Here is an 18,714-nt window from a genome sequence, read left to right on the forward strand (position 1 = left end):
TAAACAGCTGTGTACTATACAAATTATGAGAAATGATCATTTTTGTAAAGGAGTCTATTGATTGACATGATGAATACTTAAGCCTCTGTCCCACTTTCACGACCTCTGCCGAGTTTGCCCTTGACTCATACTCGCAGCAAGATTACATCGCGTAAGACAATGGAGAAGAATTAGGCCATTCAGCCCATCGAGTTTTCTCTGCCTTTCGATCATGGCTGATGTATGTTTCCCTATCAACCCAGAACCTATCAACCTCCACTATAAAAATACCCAGTGATTTTGCCGCCACTGTCATCTGTGGCAATGAATTCCACAGATTCACCACCCTCTGGATAAATAAATTCCTCCTCTTGTGGCCAGGTGTGGCCAGACCAGTATATTTAAAAAAAAATGCATAGTACAGAGTATTAATTATATAAAGCTTAAAAATACAGAAATTGATACGATTGGAGAGATTTTTTAAAGAAGTAGGCTGTCTCATGGTTGCTTTGTACATGCCAGCCCACCCCTTGCCCCTCTGCCGGCACACTACTGTGTAGCAGCTGTGCAGTTCCAATGACCTGCAAGTCTTGCCACAACTGCTGATGGTGTGGGTCATGAGCAATGACTAGGCTGCAGGCTTGGGAAGATAGGCCCTTGGCCATAGACAGTTGAATTGGTCTTGCAAGTCTGTGCTGTCAGTAGGCCTTATGCTGTGTCTATATTAGGTGCAGTGGGTCAAGAAGGCAGGTCACCATCATATTTTCAGGCGCAGTTACAGATGGCCAATAAATCCTGTCCTTGATAGTGAGACACAGATGAATAGAACAAAAATGTCAATGAGAGGTAAAATAAATGTTAATAAATCAAAGATATATTCACTTCAAGCAAAATTAGTGGAAGTCAATTGATTAAAAGCACAATAATAACAAAATTAAATTGAAAGGAGACAAATCACATAACTTTCCTGACCCTTTTATCCCATCGGCATTCTTGGGTAGCTCGTCAATAAGTTTGGGAACAGAACACGTGCTTATATCTGACATTAACTGTTTTCTGCACCATAGTGTTAGAGCGTGCGGACATGGCAGCATGTTATGTGTGCAACATGTTGATGTGTGCACTGCAGTATGCATTGGTTTGGAACTGGTCTAATGGCTCACTGTCTGAATGATCCCACCAAGGGTGCAGACTGTAGTAATATTCATTGAAGTGCTGTGACAAAGATCCATTGATGGATGGATTGCACACAAACTCTGAAAATGAGTATGTGATTATTTCAATCTTAATTAAGAAATCGCAAGAAATAACAGAATTGAGATGCATTTATAAAGAGACTATAACATCACGAGAGGGGAAAAAAATGATTTGTGGTTAAAATAAAAAGCTGCAAAAGTTTTATAACCATGCTAGGAACAAGGATATTGTCATTAAAAGAGCGTAGTCAATGAAAGAGTGAGTCTGCTAGAGATGAAAGTTGATCTTACACTTAAGATAAATGGACTGATAGTTACCTAACAAGAGATCAAATTACTTTAGCCATCCTCCCAAGCTCCAATTCATTTGAAGACCAGGAATCATACTCCATCATCAAATGTACATGAAGAAGTGGAAATTAATGTCACACAAATCATTGTATTTATTGAAAATTAGAAGAAGAATAAAAGTACAAATAGGCTTGGAGGGAAAAAAGCAAGAAAATAGAATAAAACTAGTGGCTTTCTGATATGAAATAAGCACTGGGATAGATACAGTTGATCAAATACCTTCACAATCATTTGAAGTATATATCTATAATTTATATTATCTGTTTGATTTAATTTATTTTCTCACTTCACTGTTCCAGTTATTCCACTATAAATCAAAAAAAGACATGATGCACAGGGGACCATGATATTTGCCTTTGATTACATAGGACCATGTATCATTTTAGACTAGTTTAATGCTATGATGCTCCGTGATATCATGTTTCCTAACATCCATATGAATGCTTGTGTGGAATTTTAACTCGCAAGTTGTGAACAGAAGACCCAACAAGAGCCAAAGATATTATTTTATGCACAATTAATTTCAACAGAATCTTTAGGAACTTAAGAAACTGTGCAGAATTTCATTTGAGCTTTGCATAAGAACATAGTTGACTGATTCCCTACGCACAAGAATCATTAGTAATTCAGGAGGTTGGGATATATATTTTAATTTTCAAGACAACTGCTCCTAAGTTACTTCAATGTTACAGAAATCATCAGAAATTCAAAGGTTGGAGTATGTTTTACTTTTCTCATTTCTTTTTAAAAAGCCAACTACTCCAAAGTTGACGATGATACATTTTTGTGAATTATGGTTAGTTTTACAATGCTGTGCAGTTTTAACAACTGCTCTGTTTTATTTTCATGTAGACCACAATAATAATAATTTTACTCTGCTGTGAATTAAACCAAGCTATCAAAAGTCAGAGGAATGTGTACAAATCCAAAATATGGATTTATTTTGAATTTAAAATTTACATGTAGATTTGCAAAGAATCTGTAGCTCAGAAACCCATTTTTGTACCCATTTTGCCTGTTTCGATATTTATACTCCATGAAAGTACCCTTTCCCTCCAATTACCTTTTCTCATCCTGGCTCCAAGCACTTTGATTCCCCTCACTTCTGTGCACGATATGTTTGTCTGAAATGCAATAATCCTTCCATTTGTCCCCATCCATGTTGGAATAAGGTTGATATTACTCCCACTCATTGTATGATGAACTTCTGCGTGAATTCTATAAATTTCAAAAATATCAATGGAAAAATCATTCCTAGACAGTCCTGCAGGATATTTTGCAGGCTCACATTCTCGCAGGGTGCATGCAGAAGAGCAAAGTCAAACAATTGACCTAGAGTTCAGGACTTGCACTGAAATTCCTGAGTTACCCAAAGGCATTCGGGACGAAAATTTGTAGTTATGTAGGTAATTCGGATATTTCCCATGGGATATGAGCTAATAGTAATACAGGTGGGTGCCAGCTAGTCAGCGAGGATGTGGTAGGCAAAATAGCATGCTGTATGAATCCATGATTCTATGCTGTACGCTTCCATGACATAATATAGTTTACACAACTATATTAGAGTCATAGAGCCTAAATGAGGAAACACTGGTTTCATCAAACTGAGGTTGAGGTCTGAAAGTTCCACATGGTGGTTAAAATCACAAATTCTATCCCCCTTAAATCATATTTGATTGAGTACACCATGTGCCGAAGCATAAATGATTATACCCCAAAGACTGCCAAGTTTGTCAGAGAACTCTTTTATTACAGACACAGACACAATGTACTAAATGTAGACCTCTGCATATCTTTGAGAAGAATGCACAGTATGGTCAAATAATAATTCAATGGGAACTTAACATTATCTATCTGCTTGCACTTTATTGCTCAGTGTTTTTTTTTCCACTCTTCCTGATACCATGACTTTTCTTGACACTGTTTTCAAACCTATGCATACATTGTTAATTCATTGTGACAAAGACAAATACAACATTCAAGGGTTTGCTGTGAGCAATACATGGTGTACAGTTCCATCATTATTTCTTTTAACTCATTTAGATTCATGTCAACATCCTATTACCACTGCCTTTTGATGTCCTGCATTAGGCAAAAAGGTTTCTTATTGAATTCTGTAAACTTCTCGAGTCCTTTATTAATTGGTTATTTCAAAGCATTTGGTGAACATGCGGGTTTCTGGCTTATAAGGGGCAGATTCCACTTGCTTTATTAAATTTTAACTGCCCTCAGCTCATAATCTATTCATTCTCTGCACAATTATTCATAATCAAAATTGTCAATATGTTGTAGAAATATACTGAGATACCTCAACAAGGCATTGCAGTTTACCTGAGTATTGAGCAGTCTGACGTCCCAGATCATAGATTATCATTTTTTCCAGTCTTAGCCTAAAGGACTACACTGATTCCAGGGTCTGTACAAAGTACATTGTTGGATGACACCAGAAAGAGAAAAAAATATAGCTATTAATAACTGTCTCTGGATTTGTAAAACATTTTTTCCCCTAAAGTCATTAACTCGAAGAAGTAGGGTCCAACCTTTGTTAATTATGTTTTCTCAGTAGTCATGAGTTTGTGTTTGAATGCGGGTGAACTTTTATTGCTTTCCCCCACAGTGCGAAACGTTGATTCCGCTGTGTGGGGATGTTCATGTTAGATTCTATCGTGTTTTGTGTTCTTTTTATTTGTATGGCTGTATGGCAATTGGTACACTGACAATAAATGTTAACTTAAACTTGAACTTGATTATATCAATGAACATTTCACAAGGGATATCAGGAAGATATAGAAATTGTTAAATATTGTGCATATTCAATTGGTAATCAGTGCTCTAAATTATAAATCAGACACATTCATGGACAGAAAATCAAGATTAACTGTTTAAATCAAGATCTCCTTGCAGTAAATGTTGTAATGTTAAAGTGCAAAGGAAAATATTTTTTACGATTTACGTTGAACACATCGATTTGTTCCAACTGGAACTTACAACGTGATTGGTTTAGAAAAATATTGGTCAAAACTTCATCCCCGAATCGCTAATTGATATAGAAATTAATGCCCCTGTCCCACTTAGGAAACCTGAACGGAAACTTCTGGAGACTTTGCGCTCCACCCAAGGTTTCCGTGCGGGTCCCGGAGGTTGCAGGTGGTTGCCAGAGGTTGCAGGTAGTGGAAGCAGGTATGGAGACTGACAAAAACCTCCGGGAAGCTCCGGGAACCCTTCGATGGTGGGGAGGTCAGAGCCGATGATGGACTGGGCAGTGGTCACAACTCTCTGCATTCTTTTCCCCTCAGGGACGCTCAAGTTGCCGAATCAAGCCACGATGCAACCAGTCAGCATGCTCTCTACTGTGCGCCTGTAGAGGTTTGAGAGAGTCCTCTTTGATATACCGACTCTCCGTAATCTTCTAAGGAAGTAGAGGCGCTGATGTGCTTTCTTTATGATTGCATCAGTGTGCTGGGACAAGGAAAGATCTTCGGAAATATGCATGCCCAGGAATTTGAAATTCTTGGCCCTTTCCACCATATAAATGGGATTGTGGTTCCCTATCCTACCCCTTCCAAATTCTACAATCAGTTCCTTAGTTTTGCAGGTGTTGAGAGCCAGGTTATTGTGCTGGCACCATTTGGTCAATCGGTCGATCTCACTTCTATACTCTGACTCGAAACAATATGAAACAGAGAGACTAAATAAACTCCTTAACATATTCCAAAGTCCCTTAAATAATTGCCAATCAGTTGCTAATCGGAAGCCAAGCATGGATCATGGCAAAGAAAAAAAAAAATTTTGAATCGGCGAGCTATGCAGTCTAGAATGATATCACAAAATATTTAATTGATGCAACTTAATAAAACCTTCCATTAAAATATATAACAGTATTATCAAGTAACCTTTACCTGGTAATGTGACCAAATACTGAATCAAAGTACATTGATAATAATAGCATCTTCAAGGGAGATAGTGGAAAGGATAAGTTGTAACTTGAGATTCAGGCAATTGAGGACATAATCACCAATGCTGGACAAATGAAGCCAGGATTAGGAGGAATGTAGTAATCAATGAAATAATTATGGAATGGATGTGAAAAGGGAAATAGCTGAGAACCCTGATTGTAAGAATGAACAAATTAATTTTACAACATTGTATGTGGTGCAAGTATTCAAATTAAATAAAGTTTATTTTTACATTGTAAAGTTGCACATAAAGCAGCATTTCCAATGAGATGAAGCCAGAACAGAATGTAAAAAATACATTTATCTCAGCTACAGTATGTAGCAAGGGTTAATATGACACTAACTACAACTTTTAGCATATATCCAAATTTAACAATGAATATCATTAGCTTGCTTACTTTAAATGTTAATGACTTGGATTAAATTAATGCACATAGGAATTGCATCAAAATTTGTTTGACTAGTATGTTAAAAATAGGTCACAATGCAATTCAAAGCCATTGAAGCATTTATGTTCAGTGATTTTGAAAAACCTGATGCACATGTCACTGACCTGGGGGACAAGTGAATTAACTACATTGTTTCTTTCTTGTCAAAATGCAGAATGTTGACTAGGTTTATCTCAGGTACTGATCTTAATAATGTTTAAATTGTTCTAAGCATAGAACCTAGAAATTGGTTTTCACGCCAACCAAACAAATGAAATCATTTATCATCAGCAACAAAAAGCAAATCTCACATCTCTGAAATGAGATCTGAATACGATCAAATGATGACAAAAACACTGAACAAGGTTAAGGGGGAAAAAAAGCTTGTAATTGGGTGTGGAGCTGGGAAATTGAATGGAAGGTTGTCTGTCCATTACCCTCCACCGATGCTGCCTGACCTGTTGAATTCCTCCAGCACTTTGTTTATGCTAAAGATACTGTAAGTATGGGACAATAAAACTGGAATACACACTAAAGAAAGTGAAGAGACATAGAATCGAGCAATAAAAGGAACATTGAGTTGAGTTTAGTTTATTGTCACGTGTACCGAGGTACAGTGAAAAGCTTTTGTTGCGTGCCAACCAGTCAGCAGAAAGACAATACATGATTATAATCAACCCATCTACAGAATGCAGATACATGATAAAGGGAATAACATGAATAAGGTTTAGTGCAAGATAAGGTCAGTGATGTCCGAACTAAGAGTCTGAGTGTACGGAATGTAAGAGTGAATGTAATGGGAATAGGAAGAATTCATATCGTCTCTCAAACTTGCTCCACCATTAAACAAGATTATGGGTTATCTGATCTTGGCCTCAGCTCCAATTTCCTGTCTATTCCTCATAACCATTGACTTCCAGAGAAACCAAAATCCATCACACCATCAATTGAGTATACTCCATTGCTTAGCCACCTAAGTGCAAGTACTCTGGAGTACTGAAATCCAAGGAAATACAAAACTCTGACCAAAGATATGTCTCCCTTTATCTCTGAGTTAAATGAGTGGCCCTTGACTCTAAAGACTCTAGTTCTAGACTCTCCCATGAAGGTAACATCTCACAGCATCTATCTCATTAAACCCTCTCAGAAAATCATGTTTCAAAAGGACCATCTCCCATTCTTCTATACTCAAATGAGCATAGGACCAACCTGCTTAATCTTTTGACATGAGGAGGCAGGAAGAAGTAGTCTTTGGAGTTCTCAACATTGACTCCAGATTAAAGAGAGTTTAATTGGGGCAGGTATGTGGATAGGAAAGGTTTAGAGGCACATGAGCCAAAAGCTGACTGGTGGGACGAGTGTAGATGAGGCATTTTAATTTGCATGGGAAAATTTGGCTGAAAGGCCTGTTCCTTCTTCTTGCGTATGGCGTGCACAGCCTAAAGTTGTAGGACAACTTGTTCTATTTGATCTTATTTGATTGTGCACGGCAGGTTGATTGCATTCGTCAAAACAGGGCGGACCACGTGAAGGTTGGAATCTCCCACTCTGGGCCTGTTCCCATGCTGTATGACTCTATGGCACCAGATCAAACATGGGTAAGTAAACCTTGTCCTGATAACCACCCGACTTCCTCTCTCACCTGAAGAATTTGTGCTCTTCCAAGTTGAACAACACTTTAGAGATGCACTAATAGTAGTAAGGTACAGAATTGACTCAGGTTGGGGGACTTCAGTGTCTATCAGCAAGAGTAGTTTGATAGAGGTTCCACTGGCCATGCTGGACAAACATCGAAGTAGATAGCTACCAGATTGGTTTTGCGACAGATGGAAGGTGAACCAACTCAAAGGATAAACATACGTTGTCTCGTCATCAACAATCTAACCATTGTAGACCCATCTATCCATGGAATTATGGACAGATCTGACCACTGCAGCTATTGTGGAAGTAAAGTTTCTCCTTATACCAAGGACACCCTCCAACATGTTGTGGAGCCCAGCGACTGTGCTAAATGAGATATGTTCATAACTGATCTGGCAGCTCAAAACTGGGTATTCATAATCCTCATCATCTCAGCAGTCAGATATCAGCCAATTTCATTCACTCTATGTGATATTAAGAATGGCTAAGAATGCCGACTACATCAAAGGCTATGGGGCCAAACAACATCCTAGCTGTAATTCTACAGAACTGTAATCCAGATCTAGCTGTGCCTCTCACAAAGCTCTTCCAACGCAAAATGTATTTCATACATTTTTTGTGTGGACAAGATGTAAATAGGCAAATTTCTACATGGAATTCACTGCATTTTTTTCCATGAAGAAAATTGCCCATTTAGAACTTGCCCACAAAAAACTGTACAAAATCCAATCCAGTCAATGATTGCCAAATTACTCTAAGCTTAAGCATTAGCAAAGTAATGTACAATATTGCTAACAATTCTATAAAGTTGCCTTTAGTCACTAATTAATTGAGAAAGGACACAAGGTGCTGGGGTAACTCAATGGGTCAGGCAGCACCACTGGGGAATATGGATAGATTGATATGTGTAAGAAAGAACTGCAGATGCTGGTTTACACAAAGATAGACACAAAATGTTGGAGTAACTCAGCGGGTCAAGCAGCATCTCTGGAGAAAAGGAATAGATGACATTTCAGATAGAGACCCTTCATCAGACCTGGATAGATATAGATAGATATATTTAAGATGTTTTGCAAGGAAAAGCCTGGGAATTATAGACCAGTGAGCCTACTGTCTCTGGTCTCTGGAGAGTATTCTGAGGGGTAAGGAATATATGCATTTGGATAGACAGAGGTTGATTAAGGATAGTCAGCACAGTTTTGTATGTGGGAGACAGTGTATTGCGAGTGATTGGCCTCAACATCAAATCAGAATTTCACTGAATGTGGCTTCAACTAGGCCTGGTTATTCTAAAGTCCATGGGCATCAAGGACAAATACTCCAATGGTTAGAATTAAGTCTTGAACGAAGGAACATTGTGGTTGTTAAGGTCAATCATTCCAGCTGCAGTACATCACACCGTCATCATCTGAATATTCTCTAAATTCTCAATTAGTGGAACATTGCCACAGAGGGCTGTGGAGGCCAAGTCAGTGTATATTTTTAAGGCAGAGATAGACCAATTCTTGATTAGAACGCGTGTCAAGGATTATGAGGAGAAGGCAGGAAAATGGGATTAGGAGGCAGTCATGATTGAATGGCGGAGTAGACTCGATGGGCCGAATGACCTAATTCTACTCCTATAACTTGTGAACTTGTAAACTACTTCCAATAATAACAAAGAGGCAATACAAGGAACAGCAGATTCTGGAATCTTGAGTAAAATACAAAGTAACTCAGCAGGTCAGGCAACATCTCTGGCGGACCATCATTAGGTGACATTTTGAGCCATGATCCTTCTTGAGACTGGTTGTAGTCGAGGGTAAGAAAGCTGGAAAAGAGGTAGGGACTGGACAAATAAAAATAAATTGGATAGTTATATGGACGGGAAAGGAATGGAGGGTTATGGTCTGAGTGCAGGTAGATGGGACTAGGGGAGAATACGTGTTCAGCACGGACTAGAAGGGCCGAGATGGCCTGTTTCCGTGCTGTATTTGTTATATGGTTATATGGCAAGTGATAGGTGGATGCAAGTGAGGAGGGTTAGATTGGCAGATGGATCGATAAAGGCTAGAGTTTAAAAGGAAACAAAGGGATAACGGAAGAAATGGGTAGGCATGGGGGGTGGAGGGGCACAGGTAAGTGAGGTGGGGAAGGGGGAGGGTGTTATCTGAAATTGGAGAATTCAATGTTCATCCCATTGAGTTGTAAGCTTGGAAGCTACCCATGCGGAATATGAGGTGCTGTTCGTCCAGTGTGCGTGAAGCCTCTGGCAATGGAGGAGGCCCAGTACTCTGAAGATGGCTGCACTTATGCGGTTTGCATTCGTGGGGTAAACCGTCCTACATTTAATACTTCAACCCTCTTAAAATAATATAAAGCCGCATTTCCTGCATATTAGATCTAATCAGAATAACATATTTATTTTATTTTTAATAGTTCAATGTTCATTTTAAAATGGCGCTGGAAAAGATGTATGCAGGTGCTCAAATATATATGGTACATTTAAGCATTATAAGTAATGTATTTCTCTAATTAGTCAATGCAACTTTATAGATCGTAAAGACAAAAATTGACTAAAAATCCCTGATGATCACACGGAAACAGCTTTCAAAATTCAATGTGAGATAAATGACAATGTAAATATTAAATCTCTCTGGTGCAATAGTGCTTTGTGTAATGAAAACCACAGACAATGCATTTAACAATCCTTCTGTTCTTCCACAAGCTTTGCTACAGAGATACATTAATGTGAGATTCAGAAAAATAATAGGAACAGGATATAAAATTCCACAGATGGGAGAAATATGAAAGCATGGTTGTTAACTGAACACAGACAAATGTCCCATAAGTGAACAAACAAAAGGTTTTTGCTAAGATGGTTCCTAAATTTATTTTGCATAATAAATGCTGTAAAATAATTTTTGTTTACGTGCCTTTAGTGCCGGGATTTCCAATGCTCGTAGTTTAGTTTTGTTTAGTTTAGTTTGGTATAGTAATACAGCATGAGAACAGGTCCTTCGACCCATTGAGTTCACAAGGACCATTCGTCACTAGTTCTGAGATCCCATCTTCGCATTGTGATGATGAGTTCTCTCTCAGGGCCGCTCCAATCACCGACAGACAGGCCAGAAGACGAGATTGGATAAAATTGTAAGTTCTTCAGTATTTTGTTCCATTGATGTGCTACAAGGCTGAGAACTATATTCTACACTCTGTATTTTCCCCTTTGCTCTATCTATTGTACTTGAGTTTGACTTGATTGTATTTGCGTATGATATAACTGTTTGGATAGCATGCAAAACAATGTTTTTCACTGTGCCTTCGTACACATGACAATAATAAAGCTAAACCTAAACAGTGACTAATTTTAACGCACATTGATGGGTTTCAGTCAGACTGAAGAGCATAGGCGGAGTGGTGGAATTTTACTTCTGAAAAGTACCTTTTTTTTAAAACACTTAATCGGCATAATGTATATAAATAACCTGTCACATCATAATGCTGGAAAATATTCAGTAAAGGACCTGTGACATTTCCAGGAGAAAGATGAGCAATCTACGTTCATTTAAAAAGATAAACTAAAAAGAATAAAATCGAGCAGAGATCATATGTTTAATAGAAACCAAACTTTATTATATTAGAATATACAGAGGTCTGACTACCTACATTTCCCTCAGTCCAGTGATATTTTCTGGACTGTTATGGATCATTTTATCTGCAGGTGAATTACCATGTTAGTTACTGCTTCTCAAATTTGCATCTCAACTATTTGGAATGCAGATTTCAGTGCACTCCAAGACCACAGCAGTGACACTAGTTTGTTTAATATATCTTAGGGCAGCATGGTGGTAGAGTTTCTGCTTTAGACACAGATTCGATCCTGACTACAGGTGTTGTCTGTACGGAGTTTGCACATTCTCCCCATGATGGCATGGGCTTTCTGCAGGTGCTCCAGTTTCCTCCCAGCATTCAAAGAGTTACTGGTTTGTAGGTTAATTGGCTTTGGTAATAGTGTTGTGTATTAGGATCGCTGGTTGTCGTGAACTTGGTGGGTCAAAGGGTCTGTTTCTGCACTGTACCGATGAACTACACTAAACTAAACTACTAAACCATCGCAGAAGATAGTTCGCTGCTGCACTCACAGGCAATGGTGTAAATAGGAATGGACTCTTTAGCATTGCAGGAGTAGTCCTAAACCACCCCTAAAATCAATCTGTGCAGCCAAGGGTTGGGCCATTTGTGATCACATACACACAATGAAAAGCAAGCAGGGAACATTAAGATTTACATCACAGCCCTGTGCCCATTGCCCTCCACACACAACCTTCATATATGGAGGTGCACACATGAATTTGCAGAAATGCTCTATGTGCTCACAGGGCATTTGACAATAGTTAGCTAATGTGTCAGAGAGTCATAGTCAAAGAGTGATACAGTGTGGAAAAAGGCCCTTCAGCCCAACTTGCCCACTCCAGCCAACATGTCCCAGCCACACTAGTCCCACCTGCCAGCATTTGGTCCATAATCCCTCCAAACCTGTCCTATCCATGTACCTGTCTAACTGTTTCTTAAATGTTGGGATAGTCCCAGCCTCAACTATCTCCTCTGGCAGCTTGTTCTAAACATCCACCAGTCTTTGTGTGAAAAAGTTACCCCTCAGATTCCTATTAAATGTGTTGGAAATTTTTTTTTTTTATAACACATAAAGGAATGGTGTTATATAAAAGAAACTCCAAGCTATTCATGATGAAAATCATCAGAGTTAATGCATCTTTGTAAGCATATATAGCTCAGGTTTGATACATCATTAAAATACTACCCTCCTACCTTTAGATGTGACAAATTAGAGGACAAGTAGATAACAGTTTTTTTTGTTTGGAGGAATAGGAAACATCTTTCAAAACAGCACATATTGAAAACTGTTTAACCTCACAGAACACAGCAGCACCAGGGATCTTCTTATTTGTAGAAGGATCACAATCCATCATGGTATTCAGGATTCCCATGGTGGGAGAGCCTCCAGGGACACCTTCTGTGAAGCCTGCACCATTTCCAAATAAAGACAAGCATTGCACTGAGCCGCCTGCTGAATGCACAGTTTTGGTGCCTGATTGAAAGGCAAGGGTTGCAATTTGTTTTTTTTTTATATTCTCAGAATATAAATGCTTTTAGGATGGACAACAGTGACCCACCACAAGTTCCTGGCAGCAACTCTTCGAGCAATGCTTTGAATGACAGAGGAAATTCACCATTGGATTCATCAAGCATTCAGGTAACAAACTGTTTTCTCGGTGGAATAGCTTCTGCAGAAAACCTTATCATCTATCTCCTGTACAAATGTCTTCCCGCTTTGAATGTTTCAGCTATTACTGCCCATTTTTCCCAGGAGGATCTGAAGTGAAATGCATCTGGCTTAAAATGGGAATTGTATTATTCCTAACATTTGCCAGATGACCTGTCTGTTTTAAAGTTGAATGAAGGTCAGATTCTCCTCTCAGTCACAACATAAAGTTGGGATCATAGTGCAGAATACAGAGTAATTATCAGGAGTCCTGATTTTAATCTCACCTACTCAAAATATATTGAAAGAACAGTTGTTTAAAATTGTTGTGACTTTAATATCACAGGTTTCCTCTCACAATCTTTCTAGATATCATCTTAATTGTGCTGCTGATTGATTTGGGAAAGGAACCTGCCATATGGAGGTGAGACACATCTATATAACTAAAAGTCTCATCTTGACCACTTCCTGCCTGCACTGTATATTGAATTTAGAAAAATACACTACCCTATATCACTATGATTTTTGGCCATCTTGCTCACAGTCCTCCTCCGCTGAGGCAGCCCCGAGGATTTTTCCAATCGATGAAAAATAAAAAAGTTATGAATGTTTAAAAAAGCGTGAGATCAGTTGATTGGTTCTCTCGCCGGTCAATCACCATGATGAAGGTAACGCCCCTTCCGGGTGGGGGGGGGCAGGTCTATAAAACCCCGGATGCCTGGACGTGAGTCAGTCACTCTGGAAGATCGCAAGGGAGAGGCCACAACTGTTATTCTAAATTCAATGAGTTGTTTGGCCTGCCCTGTGCTTGAAACTGCAATGGAAATGAAATGAAAAGAAAATGCAATGAAAATGCAATGAGCTGCTTGGCCTCCCCTGTGCTTGAAACTGCAGTGGAAATGGAATTGAAATGGAAATGCAATGAGCCTGCCCTGTGCTTGAAACTGCAGTGAAAATGGAAATGCAATGAAATGGCAATGAGCTGTTTGGCCTGCCCTGTGTTTTAAACTGCAGTGGAAATGGAAATTAAATGAAAATGGAATGAGCTGTTTGGCCTGCCCTGTGCTTGAAACTGCAGTGGAATGGAAATGAAATGAAAATGCAATGAGCTGTTTGGCCTGCCCTGTGCTTGAAACTGCAGTGGAAATGGGAATGAAATGAAAATGCAATGAGCTGTTTGACCTGCCCTATGCTTGAAACTGCAATAGAAATGGAAATGAAATGAAAATGCAATGAGTTGTTAGGCCTGCCCTGTGCTTGAAATTGAAATGGAAATGGAAATGAAATGAGTTGTTTGGCCTGCCTGAAACCACTAATTTTGGCACAAGAAACCAGTCCCTTTTGCCTAAAATGCCTGTATCAGCCCAAGAGGAGCGTTTTGGCCCAAAAGGCCTGTGCCAGCAAAAGTCCAGAAAAAATGCCTTTCACTGAGATTTCACTGATATTTTTTTTTAAAAGAGCACTTTTGGCCCATCACGCCTGCACTAGCCCAGGAGGAGTCCCTACGGCCCATCAGTAATATTCCCCCTTGTAGTATTAAACCTCACCACAATATTTTTCACCCTCCCATCATTGGCTCCCTGTGAGATCCAGGCCAGGATAGACTTTCCTCCTTCGTTGCTGTGATCTGCAGAAAAAGATGAAAAATGTCTAGAATTGATTCTCCACCCTCTCCCCCTTCCCTTTCACAGAGTCTCTAACCTGTTTTGGGCAGAATTTCTGGCAGTTTCGGAGCTGCCAGCCCACCAGGCCAGAGTGACTGAGCGGTCAGCCCACCAGGCCTGAGTGACTGAGTTGCCAGCCCACCAGGCCTGAGTGACTGAGCTGCCAGTCCACCAGGCCTGAGTGACTGAGCTGCCAGCCCACCAGGCCTGAGTGATTGAGCTGCCAGCCTACCAGGCCTGAATGACTGAGCTGTCAGCCCACTAGGCCTGAGTGACTGAGCTGCCAGTCCACCAGGCCTGATTGACTGAACAGCCAGCCCACCAGGCCTGAGTTACTGAGCTACCAGCCCACCATGCTTGAGTGACTGAGCTGCCTGCCCACCAGGCCTGATTGACTGAGCTGCCAGCCCACCAGGCATGAGTGACTGAGCTGCCTGCCCACCAGGCCTGATTGACTGAACAGCCAGCCCACCAGGCCTGAGTTACTGAGCTACCAGCCCACCAGGCCTGAGTGACTGAGCTGCCCGCCCAAGAATCCATTCGGCCCTCAATGTCCATACTAGCCCTCTGGAAACCAGTCCCTTCCACCCACAATACCCATACTAGCGCTCCAAAAAGCCCCCCCCCCCCCTCCCACTGGCCACCAATATTGGAATTGGTGGAAAGGTGGAATATTGCATTAGGGGACCAGCTCTCCTGTGTGAACATGGTACCAACGGTCTAGTATGTATATATATATATATATATATATATATATATATAATAATCACAGGCTATAAATATAATATATTATTACTGTCCATGCAATATGAATTCACTGTGGCACAACGTGACCCTCTTGAAAAATATATGCCCTATGTTATAAAATATAATCTTCACTTTGACATCTAGTGATTCCGATTGAGATAACAGGTTATTTCTTCAACAAATGATTAATTAATGCAATGATTTTGATCTTATAAGGATTGAAAACAGTCTTCAATTATATGTCAAAAGCCTCATCAATTTTTTTATGCACAAATGTTAATCCTGATATTATTATATCTTGTCACAGAGTAAAAACCTGCAGTGAGTAAAAGATGGATTACTGTTTAACATTAGTATCTTGTGACAATTTGCCCTCGTAACTGCACAGGTCTCATATTTATGAGTCACTGCTTTGAACAGAAAATTTTAATCCATAGACGTCAATGAAAGTGAACTTGTCCTTGACAGTCATACAAGGCAACTCAACTAATCATGTTATTACAATTTCATGGCAAAGGAATACTTCAATACTGAAGTGTCAGTGGTGTCTCACTCCCCACTTATATGTGTAGAATGCACATATAGACCTTCAGCTCGTCTGCATTTGATATGCATTTTGTTTAACAGATATTTTGCACCTATAGATGGCTAATGATGAATTGCTCAAAGTTGAATGCTAGTTCTAAGAAGGAATTAACTTTGGTTATTTGATTATATCTGTTAATCAAAGGAATGCTTAAGTAATAGAAATGATGAGTGTAACTTAAATTGAAACATCATATGTTGTGACTGAAAATGTATTCTCTCTTAGGTGGTTAATTCCAGTTCTGTGCATTCTGATGCCCCAGATAGGGTCGGAGATGTTGGATTGAGGCGGGTGGGGTGGTGGAGGGAGAGATGATGGAGGGTGGGTGATGCCAGTGCATAGTTTGAGAGGTGCTGCATTCCTTCTGCAGGTTTACACTGGACCTCAGTGTGTTCCCGATGCATGGACGAGCTGCTGACTACTGTTTCCTCTTTACGGTCAGGATTTCCTCTACATTGAAGATAAACATAAAATGCTAGAGTAACTCAGTGGGACAGTGCGGCATCTCTGGATGGAAGGAATGGGGGACATTTCAGGTGATGACCTTCTATCAATAGACAATAGGTGCAGGAGTAGGCCATTCAGCCCTTCGAGCCAGCACCGCCATTCAATGTGATCATGGCTGATCATCCTCAATCAGTACCCCGTTCCTGCCTTCTCCCCATATCCCCTGACTCCGCTATTTTTAAAAGCCCTATCTAGCTCTCTCTTGAAAGTATCCAGAGAACCTGCCTCCATCGCCGTCTGAGGCAGAGAATTCCACAGACTCACCACTCTCTGTGAGAAAAAGTGTTTCCTCGTCTCCGTTCTAAATGGCTTACTCCTTATTCTTAAACTGTGGCCCCTGGTTCTGGACTCCCCCAACATCGGGAACATGTTTCCTGCCTCTACCGTGTCCAAGCCCTTAACAATCTTATATGTTTCAATGAGATCCCTCTCATCCTTCTAAACTCCAGTGTGTACAAGCCCAGCTGCTCCATTCTCTCAGTATATGACAGTCCCGCCATCCCGGGAATTACCTTGTAAACTTACGCTGCACTCCTTCAATAGCAAGAATGTCCTTCCTCAAATTAGGGGACCAAAACTGCACACAATACTCCAGATGTGGTCTCACTAGGGCTCTGTACAACTGCAGAAGGATGTCATTTTGTGACCTCCAGCAATTTGTGTCTATCTTCGGTGTAAACCACCATACGCAGTTCCTTCCCACACACTTCCTCTACATTGTTACACTTCCTCTAAGTTGTCCAAAGAAGTGCAGGTTTGTAGGTTAATTGACTTCAGTCATTTATCCCTAGTGTGTAGGACAGAACTATTGTACAGGTGATTACTAGTGAGCACGGACTCGGTGAGCCGAAGGGGCTGTTTCCACACAATGTTTCCACACTAAACTAAAGTAAACTAAAGTTTCTCAATAACCCATTGAGGAAATCATTGAAATTTGTACACAGTCCACCTGGTAATCTCTTTCCTTGACAGAATTTGGAATAGTGTGGGTTTCAGGGCCCTGGTGTTGGTGCATCTACCTTATGACCTTCCCATCAGAGATGAATGGGTGGAATTTGGGCCTCACCATTTGGGCTTTAGTAGTCACACATCACTCATCCTCCCGGCAGGTGTAGAAGATAGTTGAGGAGGCTATGTTGCTGATGGAGCTACCATCTGACAGTCCAAACTTAAGATGCATGCAGAGGGTAAAAATCAACAGAGCCCAGTAGACCAGGAACTTTATGCAGCCTATCAGCTCTTTATCTTTAAGCATCTTCTCAGATGGCCAAAGGCTGTGCTAGAGTAACGAAGGTGATGGTGAATTTCATCATCGATGTTTGCCTTCATTTAGAATTGGTGTCTGAGATATGAGATATAAGTAGTTCATGTTTTCCAGAGTTTTGTACTTAGTGTATGGCTATGTTGTGCAGTGGGTCAGGTTAGTGGAGGACGTTAGCTTTGCAGAAGTTTATTAAAAGTTATTCATTATTTCTCCTGTATGCTTCACTGAACAATTCGATCATCACTTGTAGCACAAAGTCTCTGAATACGCATGCACAGAATGCCATCTGTATACTGAAGTTTAATGGTGGAATTAGGAGTAACCTTGGTTCCAGTGGGAGGCAATGTAGTGTGCAAGAAAAATAGATAAATACCACTGGATGAGGGAAGTTTGCCAATTACACTTGCTATCCTGATGTTCATATTTCAAAACTGTAGAGATGATTTGGGAGAAAAATTATAAAAGGAAATTGCAATTAGTCTTCTACTCCCATTCTTACAACGGATCCATGCTTGAAAATAGAGCACTGATGTTATAGAACTCCTTCTCCCTGAATCAGACCATAATCTTCATTAATTTTTATTGTCAAAGGTGGAGAACAAGAGATACAAAGTTGCTTTAATGTAAATTTGTCAGAAGTCTGACAGTCTATGGCCGTTGTCTGTAATAAGATATTAGATTTGTTGAAATATCAATTTTGCACATGGGTTCACTTGGCTGCTTATAGTTCTTTTCAGAGCCTATTATTTAATTCTTCTGTCATTAGGAAATTGAAATGATTATACCAGAGGGCGGCGGAGAGCATCCTCATTCTGTTCTTCTTGCTGAAGGAGGACATTGATTATTAGACAATAAAGCGCATGACATCAATCAGTAGCAAAGATATGTTTCCATGGCTGTATTTCTCCACTAACTTTCTGTAAACGATTCAACAGTGTTAAATAACTAAACAAAATCACCTTGCCACAAAATTAAAAATATGTGTATATTAGATTAACAATATTTAGATTATAGGTGAACATAATTCCTCACAGATAATAATGTGGTATCTTGCCTCTGTGATATAAATATTAAACACACAGTTTTGAACTACACCACCCTTATGTTTGCTCTGCTATCTATTAGAGAGAAC

The sequence above is a fragment of the Amblyraja radiata genome, chromosome 21 (assembly GCF_010909765.2).
Source record: "Amblyraja radiata isolate CabotCenter1 chromosome 21, sAmbRad1.1.pri, whole genome shotgun sequence".
In the NCBI taxonomy this organism is placed as follows: domain Eukaryota; kingdom Metazoa; phylum Chordata; class Chondrichthyes; order Rajiformes; family Rajidae; genus Amblyraja; species Amblyraja radiata.